Genomic DNA, 20047 nt, shown 5'->3' with positions numbered 1-20047 from the left:
TTCAAGCCTTATTAAGTGCAAAAAGCGAATGCCTAATGTGACACCATGATTTTGATTAATCCCTTTTTAGAGTTAACCACTTTATGGAGGAAAAGCCTTTTCCCAACAGCTATCAGGCTCTTGAACCTTCCCATAACACTACTTGATTGTAAAATAACACCTTTTTTTGTTCACTGACTGCCACCATGAATATTTATCTATTCCTTTATGTTTATTATCTTTTTATCCATCATGCAGTAATTTAATTTATCCTTATTGTTTGTTTATATATGTTACATACCTATGTAGGGGCAGCAAGCAATAATTTCAGTGCATCTGAACATCATTCCTATGTGCCTGGTAACACATTCTCATCACACCTCCATATGTTTCTCAATTCTACTTTCAGCTGGCATGATTTTCCAATTTAAGCTAGTTGGCTTGTACCCCTCATGTCACATTTCTGATAATTTTTCCACATAAAACACTGAGAAGCAGGCATTGGGTTATTAAAAAGGTGACAGTGTTTTATAATGTTGGCCTGACTGGTAAGAATGCTCTGACTGAGATTTAATCTGTATTTCTTAGTTTTCTTCTCGGGTACACTTGACATTTTAACCTTGAGAGTCGGATGAATGAAGGATGTGGATCAACAACTGCTCTGGGATGTTGTGAAGACTGACTGAATGGGGTCCTGTAAACCCAGCTGGGAAAGTGTAACTGTGGTGATTGAGGGCAGAAAAAATTCTGCATGGGTCAGCTTGCACTCCTAACAATTCACCGTCAGTTCAGAATTCTGGAGACAAAGTGCAGTCTTCTCACCATGTGGAGCACTGACCTCATGGTTTTTAACTTTAGAGGCAGGTAGACCTTCAACCAGGAAACATGGGATTACAACAAGATGGTGCTGAGAGTTCCCTGCTGAATTAACTTTGGGATTTAAATTTAATTTGAAAAAAAATTTAGACAAACATTTCGGCCCACGAGTCTGTGCCGCTCAATTAACCTACAGCCCCCAGTATGTTTTGAACCGGAGCCCCCAGGGAAAACCCACACTGACATGGGGAGAACGTACAAACTCCTTACAGACAGCATAGGATTTGAACCCCCGTCCCGATCAGTGGCGCTGTAAAGGTGTTGTGCTAACTGCTATGCCCGCCATGCCCCCTCTGACAATCAAGTCATTGACTTCCACAGCACGGAAGCATCTCTCCAACTCCTCCATGTTGACCAAGCTCATCCCATTTTCCTGTGTTTGACCCACAACCCTCCATCTAAATCTTTCCTATCCATGCACCTGTCCAAATGCCTTTTCAACATTACAATTGTCCCCACGTCTGCCACTTCCTCTGGCAGTTTTTTTCTACATACCCATCACCCTCTGCATTTACAAGGTGTCCCTCAGATCTCACCTTACTACAATACCCTCTAGTTTTAGATTCCCCTACCCCGGGGAAAAAAAACCCCAATGAATTTTAACCTTATCCATGCCCTTCTTGATCATATAAACCTGTATAAAGTTCCCCCTCTAGCCTCCTGTAAGGAGTAAAGGCCCAGCATATCTAGAACCCTCTTCCCCACCCCCCACCCCCCCCCCGCCACTATAACTGAAACCTATTTCAATGGCCCGAGCAGAGCACTTGTTCAGATCAGTTATTGTGAAGGCTGCTGTGACTATTCTCTCTTCCTTCTAAGGGTGACTTTGTGAAACATTAATGCCACATCTCACCTTGATCAGAAAGTTCCTAGCACTGTCTCTGAGCTAGAACACAGAAGAGTGCAGCACAAGAGCATTGTCTTCAGGCCACCATCCCAGCTTCCTGCATGTAAATGCCTCCAAAATATTGCCATCATGTTTATTTCTAACACCTCCCCTGTCAGCACGTTCCAGCTACATACCCTTCTCTGTATGGAAAAAAAAACATTTTGGAATTAAAATGTTTATTGTCACATGTTCTGAGATACAGAGAAAAATGTTGTTCTGTACGTTATCCAGGCAAGACAACCAGGAGGCAGTGTAAATTATACAAGCGTGCAGGATCTAGCGTCACAGATTTAAAAAAATCTGTAAATGTACATGGACCACAGTAAGATAGTGTTTATGAGATTCAAGAGATTATCTTTTACTTGTGAGAGTGACAGTATCTGGAAAGAAACAACCCTTGAATCTGGTGGCTTGTGATCTCGTGAGTCTTCGGTGTTTTCAGGAAAATGGAGATGAGATGATAGAGTATAATAAAGAGTCATGAATCAAAATCAAATAAGCCTTGTGCACCCTTAGAAAGTCATGTTTGAGGAGAGATATAATGACTTTATGTTAAAAAAACACAATGCTGGAGAAACTCAGCAGGTCAAATGGTGTACTTTATATAGCAAATATAAAAATACATGACCAACCTTTTGAGCCTGATCGCTTCATCGAGGTATGGAAAAATGAGCGCAGGCTTCTGAATAAAAGGGTAAAGGGGCAAGGCACAGTCACAAAGGCAGGAGGTAATAGTTGGAGAAGAGAGGGGTGCACAGCAGCAAGCGAGGGGAGGAAGGAATAGAAGAGGAACGGAGGGGGAAAGGTTAGCAAAAGTTGATGTTAATTCCATCCAGTTGGAGAGTGCCCAGATGAAAAAATCAGGTGGTGTTCCTTCAATTTACAGGTGTTCTTGGTGGGATAGTATGAGGCCATGGGCAGACATGTGAGATGCAGCACTGAAATCATTGGTCACTGGGTGGTCTCTGCCCCTAGTGGGTCAGAGCGAAAGTGCTCTCCCAGTCTGCACCCAGTCTTTCCGATGAAGAGAAGGTCACAAAGGGAGCACTGCATGCAGTAAATGTATCCTGCGGATACATAAGTGAAATGTTACTTCACTTGAATGTCCTATTTGTGGTAATGGAGGAGGTGTGGACACAAGTGTGGCTACAGGTGAAGGTGGAAAGGGGTGAGTAGGAATGAGTGCACGGGGGAGTCATGGAGGGAGCAATCCCTAAGGAAGGCAGAGGAGGAGGAGAGGGGAAGATGTGTTTGGTAGTGGAATCCTGTAGTAAGTGCTGGAAATTTTGGAGGATAATGTGTTGGACGCAGAGGCTGGTGGGGTGGTAGGTGAGGACAAAGGGAATCCTGTGCTTTTTGCATCTGGGGTCAGAGGAGGCCAAGACAGATGAGTGGGAAATGGAGGAGATGCAGGTGAGGGCTGAGATGATGGTGGTGGAAGAGAAGCCACATTTGTGGAAGAAGGCAGACATTTCAGATCTGGACTGGAAGACCTCTTCTTGGGAACAGATGTGGCGGAGGTGGAGAAATTGGAGAAAAGGGAATAGAATCCTTGCAGAGGATAGGGTGTGAGGAAGTGTAATCGAGGTAGTTGTTGGAGTTGGTGGGTCCCACTACCAGACATCTTCCCCTCTCCTCCCTTCTCTACTCTCTGTAGGGACTGTTCCCTCCATGACTCCCTCATGCACTCATCCCTCCCCACCAATTCCACCCCAACCCCCCCCCACCCGCAACACCTTCCCCTGTGGCTGCAGGAGCTGCCACAGTTGCGCCCACACCTCCTCTTCACCACAGTTTATTGCCCAAAATAGGCCTTTCATGTGAAGCAAGACATCACTGGTGTATCTGCAGGATAGATTTATTGCATCTGGTGCTCCCTTTGTGGCATTCTCCATATCGAATAGACTGGGCACAGCTGGGAGATCGTTTCGCTGACAGAGACCTCCCAGTGGCCAGCCATTTCTGTTCTACATCCTACTCCCATTCTCACATGTTTTTCCACAGCCTCATATACTATCCTACCGAGACCACCCGTAAAATGGAAGAACAACACCTGATTTTCTGTCTGGGCCCTCTCCAGCCGGATGGCATTAACATCAGCTTTTCCGGTTTCTGCTAACCTGCTCTCTTTTCCCCCTCACTTCCCTTCCCCCTGTCAGTTCTCCACCCCTTCCCTCTTTCTTCACCTAGCCATTCCTCCTCCCCTTGCTTCCTGCTGTTCCCTCCCTCCCTTCTCCATCTATTACCTCCGACCTTTGCAACCATATCTTTTCGCCCCCCCCCCCTTTAATTTGTACGCCTGCCGGCATTTGCCCATATCTTGATGAAGGGCTCAAACCTGAAACGTTGGTTGTGTATTTTTAATCTTTGCTATATAAAGGAAGCTGTTCGACCTGCTGAGTCTCTCCAGCGTCGTGTCTGCAGACTTTCATGTTTTACTTATAATGACTTTGTTTCTTCGCCCTTTTCCGTGAAAATTATTAAACTTTTTTTTAAACAGATAGATGATTCAGATTTCCTTTCTCTTTTTTGGTTTGTTTGATATACCTGCCCTATTGGGAATGCTTAAAGGGACAGTGCTCAGATAGTCAATTTTAGTCAGAGATACAGCACCGAAGCAAGACCTAAAGCCAACCCAGTCTGTACTGACCATCCACTACCCATCTACTCAGATTTATTGTCAGAGTACACACATGACATCACATTCAACTCTGAGATTCTTTTATCTATGGGCATGGCAGAATTACCACTTATTGGTCATGCAAAACAAAACTACACAGTGTATACATGTAAACAAATAAAGAACTGTAAACAGATAACAAATGTAAACAAATTTACTGTGCCAACAGAGAATAAAAAAAATCAATAAGTAAGGGTCCTTTAATTGGTCCCTGGTTGAGTTTGTCATTGAGGAGTCTGATGGTGGAAGGGTGGCAGCCGTTCCTGAACCTATTCCTCTTTTCTGATGGCAGCAATGAGAACAGAGCATGTTCTGGGGTGTGTGGATCCTTGATGATTGCTGCTGCTCTCTGATGGCAGCGTTCCCTGTAGATGCTCTCAATAGTGGGGACAGTTTTGCCTGTGATGTCCTGGGCTGTGTCCTCTACCTTTTGGAGGGATTTACACTCGGGGGTATTGATGTCCCCATAACAGACTGTGATTTTACCACACATTCTCATTAGTTATTCACCATCCACCACCCGTCTACTCATGAAGGTCAATTTTGGGATGTGGGAGGATACTAGAGTACCTAAAGGAGAGGCACATGATCACAGGGAGAAGTCATGGAACGTCACAACCTGCACCAAAGTCCAGGATTGAATGCTGGTGTCAGGCATCATAAGGCAGCTGTTCATCTGTGATGTCTGAACACAGCCCTTCCTAATAACTACATTCCACAACATCGGCTTTCATTCCCAAAGCCACACAAAAGTTCGATCTCAGCAGCAGTGTTAGATTGAGCTATTTATCCCAAGCCCGTCAGTTACGGGTCTGCTTTACGACAGCCATTGGAAGAACGTTTAAAAAAAAACGATTGGTAGACATAGTTCAATCAAAACCTTCAACATAATTTATCCATGTTGAACAACTATGCAAATTTATCCCAGGCAAGGAATAATAATCAAATAATGTGAGGCTGTGTATTGGACCTTTTTTTATGATACATGAAAGGAAAGATAAACGCTTTCCTGAACAAACAAATTCTCTCACAGTTTGAGAGATAAATTTATGCCATGTGTTCATAATTATATGTGACACACATTGGCCTTTGTCTCACGTACACCCCGAACTAGAGGGGGTGTTTTAATAAGACACTGCTTAAGGAAACAGGCTCTCCCTCCTACTCTTTTAGAAGATAGAGCAAGAGACCTTGAAAGAGAAGAATCATGCTTGACCCAGCTTCAAGAGTTCAGGAGGCACTCAGTTTGCTTGCAGCGGTCAAATTACCCAGCTTTGCAGCTGTTCACAAGAGGGAAAGCAGCCTGAAGCTTCTTACATTAAAGAAATGAGTATGCAGACTGGTGAAATTTCTGATGCAGTACCCTAATGATGGACTGTGTCAAGAGGTAGTGAGAGAGAGAAAGAGATAGATAGAGAGAGAGAGAGAAAAAAATGAGCTGAATGCATTGCTTACAGGTGAGGTGGGGTGAAAGAAGGAATTCATCATTCCTTGTCTGTGGAAAGGAAACAGGAGGAGCAGAAAGAAAGTAAAGTCGGTGACTCTGGAGCGAGAACTTTGAAGGAGCGAATTGTAAAATAGGTTAACGCATCATTGGGTGACAGCCACCAGCATTCCAATCTGATCCAAACTAATCAGTCGAAGACTTTCCCTGTTCTGCTAGATATATAGATCTTGTGACCTTAAATGAAATGACCCGTGGGCAGATTTGACCCATTTCCTAGTGCAGTGAACACAACTTGTAAGGGAGTTTAATTATGTAATTTTGGTAAGCTACAACATTGACTTTTGTAGTTTCAGGTCCCTTAAAAATCTTATTCTCTCCCTTTTGATGATGGTGGTTTCCCTAAGGGAGAGGTATACCCTTTCCAAGTGGTATAGCCCAGGGTTAATAATTTAACTTGTTTTGGAGCTAACGGTTCTAGAAATTACATTGTATTCCTATTATCTGACTATCCACTTGAATAAAGTAAAATAACTCACACAAATTGACTGTTGGGAATTTAAAGTGCCACTCCCACTTGGATGATGCAAAACTATATCAATGAAGTAACATTATTTTCTATTTATGCAAAGGCAGGAACCAATTTTTAGTTTTGCATAGAATCAGCCATTTTAAATTTCATAACATATTATTCACTAGCCACTGCCTCAGCAATATTTTTCACTTCTTCAATCCTTCTCTTGATGTACAGAGCATCAGGATTTTTTTTTTTACTGAGCTCTTCCTTTTAATATACTCAGTGTGAGGAAAAGCCATTCCTGCTTTGACACCTTTCTCTTTGAAATCAAAACAATAACCCACACTTGTGTGGATTGATCATCAACTAACGGTATTATTTTAATTCATCTTTTTAATGTTTGAGATCTGTGGACTAAACTGTAGTTATAAAATCCTTCGAATGTCTGAAATTGAATATTTTAAAGGTGCAGTATTGCTGAGAGCCTGGATGCTGTAGTCTGGAGCAAAAATAAAATGAGCTGCTGGGGGAAGTCGGCGCCTGTGGGGGCAGAAGGCTGGTCGACACGTCAGGTTGAGATTCTGCCCCCTGCTGTGCATGTAGAGGTCTGATGTCCTGGCGTCTGATGGTCTGGAAATCTGGATGGTCACTCATTAGTCCTGAATGTGAACTGGGTCATTGGGGTCTGGAACAGCAGGGTCAGGATCTAGAAAGTTTGTACATTTTCTTCTCTGTTTAAATTCACTGGAAAATGTATTGAACTACTGTGTAGCATGTAAAACAACATGTGAAGTAAAAATGTTTAATGCGCATAAGTGCTGGAGAATCTCAGCAGGACGTGCAGCATCCATAGGAAGTACATAAATATAACTAATGTTTCAGACTTGTCTCCTTTGTTGATGAATTAATATGAGTAACATTTAATGATCTAGAAAATCTGGTCCCACCAAAGTCCCTAGTATGTAAGACTGTCAGCATTTTACTGGTTGGCATCCATACAACCAGAGTGTTTGCTCGTACATTATCATATTGTTTCTCTGTAGACTCCCATCTCTTTATTTGTCTCTTTGTTTTCTTCCCTCTTTAATTTCAATTAAGAGATAGGCCCTTCTGGCCTACAACCCACACCATCCAAATACATGTGTCCAATTAACCTACGAACCCTGTATATCTTTGGAACATGGGAGGAAACTGGAGCACTCGAAGAAAACCGCTGCAGACACTAAGAGAGGGTGCAAACTCCTTGTTAACAGCTACCAATTATAATCCTGCCATCTGTCTCCCAACTTCACCTGGCTCCATTATCCTTCACCTCTGCTCTGTCCATCTATCATCTACAGACCCTTTTCCCCTCACCTCTCTCATCCTGGCTGCCTTGCCCCTCCTTTCTCAGTCCTGAATCAAGTTTTCGACCTGAAACATAATAAGCCTCTTTCAGGTGGCCAGAATACCCAGTGTAAAGCTGCATCTTCTACCCGAATGCAGCTGTTGTGAGGCCACCTGAAAGCCTGATGCGGCTTGGAGGAGTACTCACCAATCCTCCTCCAGGAGGTATAATCTCTGCATCTGAGCAATCCCCCAAGGCACCTGAATGCAGCCATCTGAAAGCGGCTGCTAGGGGGTGGGCTCATGACAATGAGCCGGCGACCCAAATCCCCGCTGCCTGACAGCTCCCCCTCCTTGCGCCTGATGGCCCCTCCCCGGCTGCCCCTGCCCCGACGTCCCGCGCCGGCCGCCCCTGCCCTGACAGGAGACGGAGTGCATTCCGAGGTGCTTCTCCTGGAGTTGTCCCTTTCCACAGGGCTGTATCCACTTCTGCAGACGCATTCTTGGCGGAGAATGCACTTGAAAGCGGCTATAGACAGTCCATTTCCTTTCACAGAAGCTGCCTGGCCTGCTGAGTTCCTCCACCAGTTTGTATATTGACTAAAGCAAACAGATTACCCAAAGAAGGAATGCTTTATGTTTTAATTGGGGTTTACCTTAACTGTAATTTGTAATCTCTGCAAAGCAAAAATAAAATGTTAGTTTTGTCACAAAGCTGTTACGGTAAAGGAATACATGATAAGAAAACAATATCCTTAGGCTGTTGAGTCCTTTTGGGAGCATGGTATCTAAATATATTTCAGCAACTTTGAAGGAGAAGTGCCCAAGTAACCTTACTCTGCTCTTAAAAGGAACAAGTCTGAGTTTTTCATTGCTCAGAGCTGGTGGTGAAGCATCGCCTGACAGATTGGAATTTATGGATTTACTGTATGTTTCTTTGCGGTAAGTATATTGCAAAGTAAATGCAGTAAACACAAATATTTTGTGACATTGCAAGTCTGCATCAGAGTAGAAGGAGTTATTAAACTATTGCAAAAATTTGATTTAGCCCATTTTAGTGCATCGCGCATAGCAATCAGTAGATTGAAATTCACTGATGGAAGGACTGTGTTATTCATAGGCGAGGTGGTAGCAATTCTGGGGAGAATGTGCTGTGCTGAAGGCAGATTTACTGATGAAAGGAAGTAGGTTTGCAGATGCAATTCATGCATCAGCCTGACCGTGCTCAATAACACTTACAATTTGATCTTTATATGGAAGCTCACATTTCTTTGTTTCCTCTGTGCCTGCCCAGCCTCCTGCAGTGCAATGCACAAATGTGCTGGACAAACTCAGCAAGTTGTGCAGCAGCCATAGGAAGTAATGGGTGACCAGGACCCTTCCCTGATCTGTGTGACCTGCTGAGTTTCTCTGCCACATTTGGGTACTGCACTTGACTCCAGCATCTGCACATTTTTCTTGTTTGACTGTCCTCATTTAGGGTCGGTTGCTGTGCTATGACTCTTATAGGTGCTCACCTGTAGGTGATCTTGGGGAGGTTGATTTTATGGGATGCGGTTCTTACCTTGGCAGAAAAGGAGCAGGAAGGGGCCTCTGCCCATGACGCACAGTGCCAAGCCTGGCCAGGGAGTGACGGGTCAGCAATCATTGGCAGCACACTGGTGTGGCTTTTAGTGTCGCTACATCTCAGCTTCAGCAACCTGGGTCCTCTCTCTGGGTAAAGTTTGCACGTTCTCCTTGTTACCATCAGAAAGACTGGACGCAGACTGTGAAATTGTTTCATGGAGCACCTCTGGTGCAATAACAGGGACCTCCCAGTGGCAAACTAAATGTTGTTCCATACCTCATTTCCCCACATCGAATGTCTGCCTATGGCCTCGTGCTCCGTCAAATGGAAGCTACTTACACGTTGGAGAAGCAAAACCTAATATTCCAGCTGTCCACTCTCCAATCTGATGGCATGAATATTGCCTTCCAGCTTCCATTTTTTTCTCTCTCTCTCTCTCTCTCTCTCTCTCTCTCTCTCTCTTCCCCATCCCACAGTCTCCTTTCTTCCCTTCCCTCCCCATCACTTCTCAACTTTTTCTCTTCTGCCCTCTTGCGCATATCCATCTATGACCTCTTACCTGTGAGCTTGTGCTCCTCCAGTTCCATCTTCCCTGCAGAGTTTATCCAGCACTTTTGTGTATTGCACTACAGTCAGGGTGGCAGACTACAGTCAGACTTTCCTGTTTAACTCCTGGTGACCACCAACGCTTCCTCTGGGTGTTTCTTCCACCTCCCAGAGATGGGAATATTACAACGTTCAATAAACACATGGACAGATAAATGAATAGGGAGGATTTGAAAGGATATGGACCAAATACAGAGAAATGGAACTAATCTAGAAGTCAGCATGGATGAGTTGGGCTGAAGGGCCTGTTTCTTGCTGCAAGTCTCTACGAGTTAGCACGCTGATTGGCCTCTGTACATTGGCTTTAGTGTGGATGATACAAATCATGGGATATGTAAATGTATTGTGGAAATGGAAGGTGATCCAGCAAAGACTCATTGGGCCAAATGATCCCCTTCTATGGTGTAAGGACATGTATAGCAAGGGAAAGATAACTGCTCAGGTGCAGCAACCCATGAAATGACATAACACCAATGCCCTTAGGACCACAGCTGTGCCAAGAGGTCATGGGATCCCATAAATGGAGACATCAATATGCAATCGGACGCCCATATGGAAACTGCCGTGATTTTCGACGCAGTGACCTCCCAGTGGACAAGTGCTTATAATCGCTGCTGATAGTTATTGAGCATTAGGGTATCAGTGAGATCACGGGCACTTTAATCAGTCATGCTATCAACTTAATTACTTTTGTTACAGATCAGGTTGTACATCTCTACATGTCTGCCAGCACGTGAAGACTAAAACGTAGCTTTCCTTGCATGAAGATCCCCATTCAACTTCAATGTCTGTCATGAGCAACAAAGATGTTTGGCCTATGTACAATGCTACTAACAGTGTGCAGGTGGATGGAGTTGAGATTTATATATTGACTTCAATTCTTTTTTTTCTTTGGCTTGGCTTCGCGGACGAAGATTTATGGAGGGGGTAAAAAGTCCACGTCAGCTGCAGGCTCGTTTGTGGCTGACCAGTCCGATGCGGGACAGGCAGACACGATTGCAGCGGTTGCAAGGGAAAATTGGTTGGTTGGGGTTGGGTGTTGGGTTTTTCCTCCTTTGCCTTTTGTCAGTGAGTCCTGACTTCAATTACTCTTTATTGAAATGGACGACATCATCAAGTGAGAGAAGAATTAAAGTGGGTGACCTGATGAGGGGCATAGAAAAGGCAAATTATCAATGTTTTTCTCAGGATAGTGGAGGACATAGATTTAAGATGGGGGAAAATGTTAAAAGAAACCTGAGAGGCCCTTTTTCACACTAATACTGGTAGGTACTGTGGAATGAACTACCAGAGGAAGAGGGGGAGGCAGGTCAAAGTGCAATGTTTAACAGATATTTAGACAGGTACATGGATAGGAAAGGTTTCGAGGGAGATGACCGGGGGGAACATAGGCATGTGGGACTAGTTCAGGTAGACTATTTGGTCGGCATGGATGCTGTGCCCCATTTCTCAATGACCAAAGAGTAGTTTAGGTGATGGGTTTAAGGAGGAAGGGGAGGGAAGCAAGTCATGGGGTTCAGTATGAGAATGCCAGGATATGAGGTGGACTTGGCAGATAAAATGAGGTGGGAGGATCTGGGGAGGGTATGGGAGAGAGAGGGTGAAACATTAACTTGTGGATGAAGACCAGGTTTATAATTCTCTGTATACTGGGATCAGACAGTTGAAGTAGAAGGCAAGATGGCAATTATGTAGCTGGATCAAATCATTTAGATATATTGATGAGTCATCAACCTTCAACATAATCTTCTTTGCATGATCTCAAGTGAATGGCTCTGCTTTTGGGAAATCTGGCAGCTGAAGTGAGGCAAGGAAGAATTCCAGGAGAAGATGAATTCTTGAACAGCACTGATTAATTGAGAAGGGATGCCTCACACTCTCTCACCTCCTCACTTCTAATCAGTCAGCCTTTCTTTCTTCATGAGGAGTCCATTTCAAGATCTGGTTACTAACCTGTGGTTAATGTGGGTGGTATTTCAATGATAGAAGCAGGGTGGAGAACTTTATTTCTGGCTGTTGACCCCTTTTAATGGGGAGCAGGAAGGTTGTCACTTGTTTGCATTACATTTGGACACAGCTCGTAGCCCACCAATGTTCTCGGGCCAATAAACCATAAAGTCATTTACATTTAAGGGACAGACAAACAATTTGGACCTAATGAGCTCAATGTGATGAGGAAGGGCAGAAAAAAGCTTGGGCGTACCTTTAACTTAATCTAATCAGTTAATTCATCAGAAAAAGTAAAATGGACTAAAATGAGCATTGCATCTTGAAGTTAGACCAGTTCCTCAATGGCCATCTTGATAATACAGGCCATTTGGTCCATTGAGTGCATGCAAACCACCCATTTCCTCAATCCTACCTTAACCCCATCTTCTCTACTTCCCACATTCACATCAACTCCCCCAACTTCCACTATCCACCCACACATTTACAGAGGAAGATTAACCTACCAGCGTACGTGTTTTTACCAATGTGGGAGGAAGCCAGGCCACCCAGAGAGAACCAGCATAAGCCACAGGAGGATCATGAAAACTTCACATAGAGAGCAGCGAGGGGTCAAAGCTGAACCCCAGTCTGAGTTTGGCTTCACCAGCTCTGTCACCTCTTCATGAGTAATCCACATTGGCTCTCTTAAGGTCAGTGCCATCACAGTCATCAGTCAACTTGATACCAAGAAGTGCTGAGAGCAACTGAATGCAGCGAAGTTTGTGGGGCAAGACATCCATGGTATGAGCAGCATGGTATGAACGATATTTAAACTTGATAACACTGTTCTCCAGAATAAGATGTGTACAATATATAGAATAGAACTGTTCGCTGGAGTTTTCAATAATTAACCTTATTTACTGTATATTATCTGCCCTATTTTCTGATGATATAATAATGGGTGAACTTAAAAAAAAATTCAATTGGGAAGTCTCAAGAACACAAAATATCTAAGGCAATGCTCTTCATAACTTGTCACTTACTTGCTGGGGGTCACTTCTCTATGACAATGATCTCCATCTGGTACCTCTCCAAAGTGACCATCATCTATGTGGTAAAGTGAGATTGGCTACATGACTCAGCAACATGTCGATGGGGGCCACCTAAAATCTGCAAGAGGTGAAACGTCCTATCAATGGTGACAGCTTCTCACAGGGCTGGTACTCCACCCCACTAGTTGATTAGATTCACCAACTCAGTCCATTTCTCTGCATTGTGGCAAAACTCACATGTACAGAATATATTAACTTGAGTGGATCTTGAGCTGAGGATGGATTCAGGGATCACCAGAGAGTTGAATCACCGAGGTTCTTTTGCCCTTTCATCACAGCAGAAATTGGGACATTCCAACATGAAATTCCTCTCAATTCCTTGCAACGTGTCTTGGGTGGTCCAACATCATTCAGCAGAGACAATGTATTCGTACCATTTCCTTCTCATTATAGAAGGAATGCATATTAGGGACAGGTTTATTAATCCACACACACACACCCTGAGTTAAATCCCAAACTCTTAGAAGGGTGAAAGAAATCAGAAGTCCTCATTTGCCTGATTTCCTTGTTTGGCTTATTTCATTGGATCATAATGAGTTCAGGAAATCTGACTGTCATCTCCCTAACCTAGACAACTGCAGCCATTTGTAGTATTTCTATTGCTGGGACACCAAGAAAATTTCCACTCTGAAAACTTTTTCACTCATTAAAAATAAACTCTGCAGAAGTTTCATCAGTGTCAAGGCCAGACTGAGGTATACCGACTTTACCTGAATAACACTGTGGGAAGAAAGTATACAGCAACAGCTGCAAGCTAGTTAATTAAGAGACCGTAGTGGTGCACAATGTTGGGAGCAGCATGAGGTAGTGATAGAGGGAAAGATCTTACGTTATCTTGGGGGGGGGGTGGCGGTCAACAATGAAGAAAGAAGTCGAGGAACTGCAGATGTTGGAAATCAGAAAATGCTGGAATACTTGATGGGTCAGACAATCTCTGTGGAAGGAGAAGTGGAGTTAAGGCTAATCTGTCAAAAGTTAATTGGCCCTGGTGTGTGAGCGAGCGGCAGAATCTGGAATGGGGTGGGGGGGGGAAGGGGGAGTTTATGGGAATATGGGAAAAATAAAATATGATTAATGCAGGATTGGTGGAAATGATTGGTTGAAGGTCAGAGCAAACTCGATGGGACCAAATGGCCCGTTTCCATGCTGTGTGACTGTGAAGCATTGAAATTGGGAAAGAGTGAAAAAGCAAGTTAGTTTTAAGCTGCAGAGAGGGGGTTGATGAGGGATGGATGGAACAAAAGGATCATTACTGATATGGTTCTTGTTTAAAAAGCAGTTGAAGCCGCCTGGTTGATGAGTAAAAGCTGTGAGAGGAGAGTCAGCAATGTGGAAAATGTTCGGAAGATGAAGGAGAAATATGGGAGAGAGAAAAAAAAAAACCCTGAGCTAATGGCACAAATGGATGCCCTCGGCAAAACCGCTAAGTTCAGACACAGAAAGAGCAGGTGATCTAAAATGGTTGAATTTGATATTGAGTATGAAAGACTGCGACGTGCCCACAAAGAAAAGATATGCTGCTGTTCCTCAGGGGAACATTGTCAACAGCCACAGACAGATAGGTTAGAGACGGAGTGAAATGATTGAATTAACGTGGAAACGAATGCAGAGATATTGCAATGAATGTACTCGGGCATTAACTAGACATGATATCTAGTGTCAAGTTTTGACATTATATTATAGGATGGAATTATCCAGAGGACACACCTCACAATATTAATCAACCACACCTTAGGCTATTGTGTGCAGCCTAGGTTGCAAGGGGATTTGATCCTTCTGAGTCCTTTGGCCTTGATGTACTAGTGGTGCTAGTCTGATGGGCATTACACCAAAGAAGCTGTGTAGTATCAACCATTCAACAGAAAATGATAATATCCAAATTTCACTGCATTTCATTTTACTCAGATTGTTACTAGGGATAGAGGACAAATATCTTCATTACATTAGTGGCATGAGATATGTGACATGTTAAAAGCATCAGCACTCCAAATATGACATCTGAATGGAGCTGGTAATTTGCATTCAGTGGAGGTCAAGCCAAGAAATGTGGAGGCTGCAAGAAGGACATCAATTAATTGAAAGGGGTGCAAAGAAACTTCTCCAGGAAGTAACCCTGACTTGAAGGCTTGCTTTACAGGGAGAGGCTAGATCAGAGGGGTCATTATTTCCTGGTTTATAGGAGGCTGAGAGGAGAGCTATATAAAATCATGAAGGGCATGAACAAAGTGAATGCTCATACCAGGGTGGAAAATTCAAGAATGAGGGATATGAGGGTCAACTTATTTACTCAGAGAGTGGTCCTTATCTGGTATGAGAGGAAATAATAGAAGCGGGCACCATTTTAAGATTCAAAAGACATTTAGATTTACGGATGGGAAGGGCTTGGAAAAATATAGGTCAAATGTAGGCAAACGGGACTGGCATAAATGACCACTTGGTCATCATGGACAATGTTGGATTACTTTGAGGTTTTTTCTCCGCCATTTCTTCAACTTGTGGAAGCAACAACAAATTGTAGTGTCTTATGAATTCTGATTTGTACCAATGAAGTCATCTGGAAATTGGAGAGATCAGGACAGTGCTGATTTTCCTCTTTCTTTCTGAGTTTGCTTTCCATTTTTCTTGTCATGTGCACGATCGAAGATCTGGATTCTTCTGGCAGTGGACACAATGATGGTGACATATCCAGTGAACAGTAACAAATCTTTGGCAGTCCTGAAGGCAGGAGGGGGTCATGGTGGATGATACCTAACAAGTTTCAGCCTGATCAGATCCACTCTGTACGAAAGGTTAAACTTGCCCATTGCAGCTGAGGAATGGAAGACTCTCATTTCAAATCCTTCAGGAGTAGGAAAGGGTCAGTTCCATGCAATTTAAAATTCTTCTCTCACTATGTTCCGTTCCACACCTCAATCTGAGTGTTTGAAGTTGATGTGATTGGATTCCATTTCCTAAGCCAGGCAGTGTTATGTGACCACAGATTGAGTAATAATCTCTTGATGTCAGCATACTGTTTTTAATAATGCATTGCTAATTGCAGTGAGAGTTGGATCCTGTAATGCATTACAAATGTGTCATTATCATTGCTTTGTACAGGACCATCCAGACATATGTTTATGCTATATCACGAGCACATTTTGGTTGAGTGCATTCCCAAAATAATTTTCTGGTGCAGAACCAGCAAACATGACTGTAATTATATATCTGGGAGTTGGAGAACATTGCACACGAGCCCAGCTGGATACAGAATAGGTTCGGACTAAAACCTTGACAAAAACTTGCAAGTTTGAAGAAGCCTATTGGCTCTGATTATTGATGGCACTTAATGCCATGTGTCCAAATGCAGAAGGCATGGTTTTGCCTTTTATTTGGGACTAAGGTTTATGTTGCTATTAGTGTGCAGCTATACGTTCCACCAAACTGTTCAGACAGGCTAGATAATTGACCAATGGAATGGATAAATAGGAAAAAGCTTGTGTGACCTGTAAAATCAAATCATGTATCCAGGCCTATGTTAGAAATTTAAAAATATATATAAGATATGCAAAGGGAAAGTATTTTTGGTGTCTTACATGCATCCCTTCTAACAGTTTGCAATATCATGGATTCTACCAGTTATTTTGCAGCCCCACTAATACCCACCCAGTGGAACATCAGAGTAGCTGTGGGTACCAGTGTTTGAAGAGGCTTGGATGGTCTCACACCATTGCAGCAATCAGTTCTGCAGCAGCTTACCAGAGTTGCTAGCCGAGGGTAATTGAAACAAATCTCAGGATAGTATCTCAATCCTGCCACTTCACCAGTATTGGTACTTAGGAGATGTTGCAGGTGGCACACTAAGTGTGGCAATTAGCTCAATGCTATTCCCGTGCCAGAAACCCAAGTTCAAACCTCTGTGTGTCTTCCCGTGTCTACATTGGTTTTCCCTGAGTGCTTTGGTTAATCCGACCTTCCAAAGTGTAGGGGGTTGGTAGGTTCATTGGATGAAATTGGGTATCACAGGTTTCAATGGCCAGAATTGGCTTCGACAGTGTTGTAAATATATAAATTTAAAATTTAATTTAGAAATCCTGATACATTGAAGTTCAGCAGGCTTCATAAATCTTTCTTCTAAGTACCCTTGTACATGCTGCTCCCCAAGAGAATAGCCTCAAAAACGTCCTTGTCTGGAACTTGAACTTTGTTTATTTTAGAGATACAGCACAGAAACAAGGCCTTCTGGCCCAAAAAGACCCCTTTGACCAATGAACCTACCAACCCTGTACACATTTGGAACATGAGAAGACATTGAAGCACCCGAAGGAAGCCCATACAGTTACGGGGACTGGCACTGTAATTGCATTGCGCCAACTGTGTCCCACCTCATCCCAAACCCCTCTCTCCCCTGTGTTATTTAAGAAGCTTTAAATTAAGACAAACTCCATCAGCTCCTGGAACAAGGCTCCTGGTAGTAAAGGATTTTATTAGTAAGGGATTGCTTAAAGTGGGATGTGAGTGGAAAGAAAATGTTTGAAAACCACTTTTTTAATTGTATCTCATTGACTCGTTATGTGCACAGTTTCATAACTCCAAAGGAAATGGGCCAATGACAAGTTTTCTCAAGCCAAATAGTTCAGTAACAATTGAGTCTAATACAAGTTAAATTATTTTTGGAGAAAGTATTAAAAGTGAGTCTTCTGTTTGATCCAATGTCATTTTTATTAGGGGATATTAAGTTGATTGCTTTAGGATTAAGATTGACTATGTATCAAATTGAATTTCTACGTTTAGCTTTGGCTGTTTCTAAAAGATGGTTGGCCAACTCCTGGAAATCTGATTTAGTTTTAGGATTGCAAAGGTGGCATGCTGAAATGAAATCCTGTATTCCTTTAGAAAAGATAATGTATAATTTGAGGGATAAATATCATATTTTTGGTAAAATTATGGAGCCCATACCTAAACATTTTTGGTTTGAAGATTTAATCTCTTAATCCACTCCAGTGGGTGTCTCGCTTTCCACAGCTCAGTAGTTGAATATTGTTGTTTTTAAGTGATGGTCTCCATTCTTCTTTCTTGGTGGGTCGAAGGAGGAGGTGGATGGATGTTAGTGGGGTGGATGAGGGAGGTTGGGGGGGGGGTCGGGTTTATTCAATTATATACTTTCTGTATGAATATGTTATAATTGATGTTATATGATTTAAAAATTATAAATAAAATATTCAAAAAAAAACAATTGAGTCTAGAACAGTGGTTCTCAACCTTCCCTTACTAATCATAGAGCACTGATGGCACAGGGATTACTTAAAGTGGTTTGTGAATTGAAGGGGGCCATTTGAAAACCACTGCTTGAAATGGCGCAGGAGATTTTTTTTTCTGATGCTCAGTTCTCAACGTGTGAGCTGCATTGTAAAAAATTCATATTGGCACTATTAATTAATTGTTGGATAATACTGGGATCATGATCAATATATTTTCAGCCAACAATCGGACAATTCAAGATACAGACATGCTTCCTCCAATTGGTGCTATATTGGAAGCAAATCACCACCATAATGCCCAATCAACAACATGCAGGATGCAGCCAGATTTTGAGCTCATAATCTAACCCAGTGGTTCTCAACCTTTTTTGCTTTCCACTCACACACCACTTTAAGTATTCCCCAAGCCATACGTGGTATGTGGGTGGAAAGAAAACGTTTGAAAACCACTGGTTTAATCGTACCTAATAGATGCAGTTTCACAACTCCAAAGGAGTTGGTAGGTTCATTGGTCAAAGGGGTCTTTTTGGGCCAGAGGCCTTGTTTCTGTGCTGTATCTCTAAAATAAACAAAGTTCAAGTTCCAGCCAATGACAATTTTTCTCAAGCCAAATATTTCAGTAACAATTGGGACTGGAGCAGTGATTCTCAACCTTCCCTTCCCACCCACATACCACACCTTAAGCAATCCCTGACTCATCACAGAGCACCAATGGCATAGGGAATACTTAAAGTGGGTTGTGAGTGGAAAGAAAAAGGTTGAGAACTGCTGAAATTCTAGGCTGACATTTCAGGGGTGTTGACTCGAATGTGTAATGGCTCTCACCATCTTCCTGCCTGTGAAAGATCCCAAAGTAGACTTTGATAATAAATAACTTGGCAGACTCCCAGTGTCCCAGCCAACATTCCTTCTTCTACTAAAGCATATTAACATCCTTCATCTCAATGGTATCTGCTAGGTTTTCTGAGCTTGAATTAATTGTTTCCTCTGGCCCAAATGCCCTTGGAATTCAGAGGTATTTTGTTGGCTGTGTACTGCTTTGGAACATCATGAGGACATAAAATGACATGAGGTGATACATGATGTCTAGTACCTCTCTTATTGTAGACAAAGTGGCAGGTAATTTCTCCTGACCCTGAGCAGAGAATTGGCCTTCATTGGTTATCAAGTTATTCCTCCAATCGAGGAAATAGAGCACATTATAAAATTGGCTTCTGTTCCACAGTTGGACAAGTTGAATTTTGCTCCCTGAGATTTTTAAGGTTGTATTAGACTATTGATAGACTTTGTAGATGGATGTTCTGTGGAAGTGAAAGAAGCGTTCAGATATTAAAAATATAATTTGCATAGACCCTTGTGCTTCCACATTTTATGACCTCAGCATTTATTTTATGCAGTACGTTATGAATATCCACTGGCAAAGGAACCTAAAACTCTTCTAGAATAATTAGAAATTAACAGTATCTGAGGGAATTACTGATGGGCTCAATTTTGCTAAACTCATTAACGAAACACTAATGAGCTGTGGAGCGGTTACCTTGGAGATTCACTCTTGTGTAAGCTCTTGTTTCCCGTGTTAAGTGCCATATGTTAATTCACTGGTCACTACAGTGCAGACTCATTGATGTTTTAATTAAATTTGGGTTAGATTTGTGTCCTTTTGCTGTATGAAAGAGAAGGATGCCCAAAGATATTTACCTAATTGTGTTCAATATTTCAAAAGGATTATTGCTTCAATTTACAAGTAAATCATCCAAGGGCAAGAACACAAAAATTATGTTGAAGTGATATATGGCAAACAATCAAATTACAGCTCACGATTGATTAATGAAATGCAAAACAAGCCATTTGGGGTTAGAAAACAGGAAAAGTAATTCTGTGAATT

Source organism: Narcine bancroftii, chromosome 9 (genome assembly GCF_036971445.1).
Source record: "Narcine bancroftii isolate sNarBan1 chromosome 9, sNarBan1.hap1, whole genome shotgun sequence".
NCBI lineage: Eukaryota > Metazoa > Chordata > Chondrichthyes > Torpediniformes > Narcinidae > Narcine > Narcine bancroftii.
The sequence above is the reverse complement of the archived record's forward strand: the minus strand, read 5'-3'. Positions refer to the sequence as shown.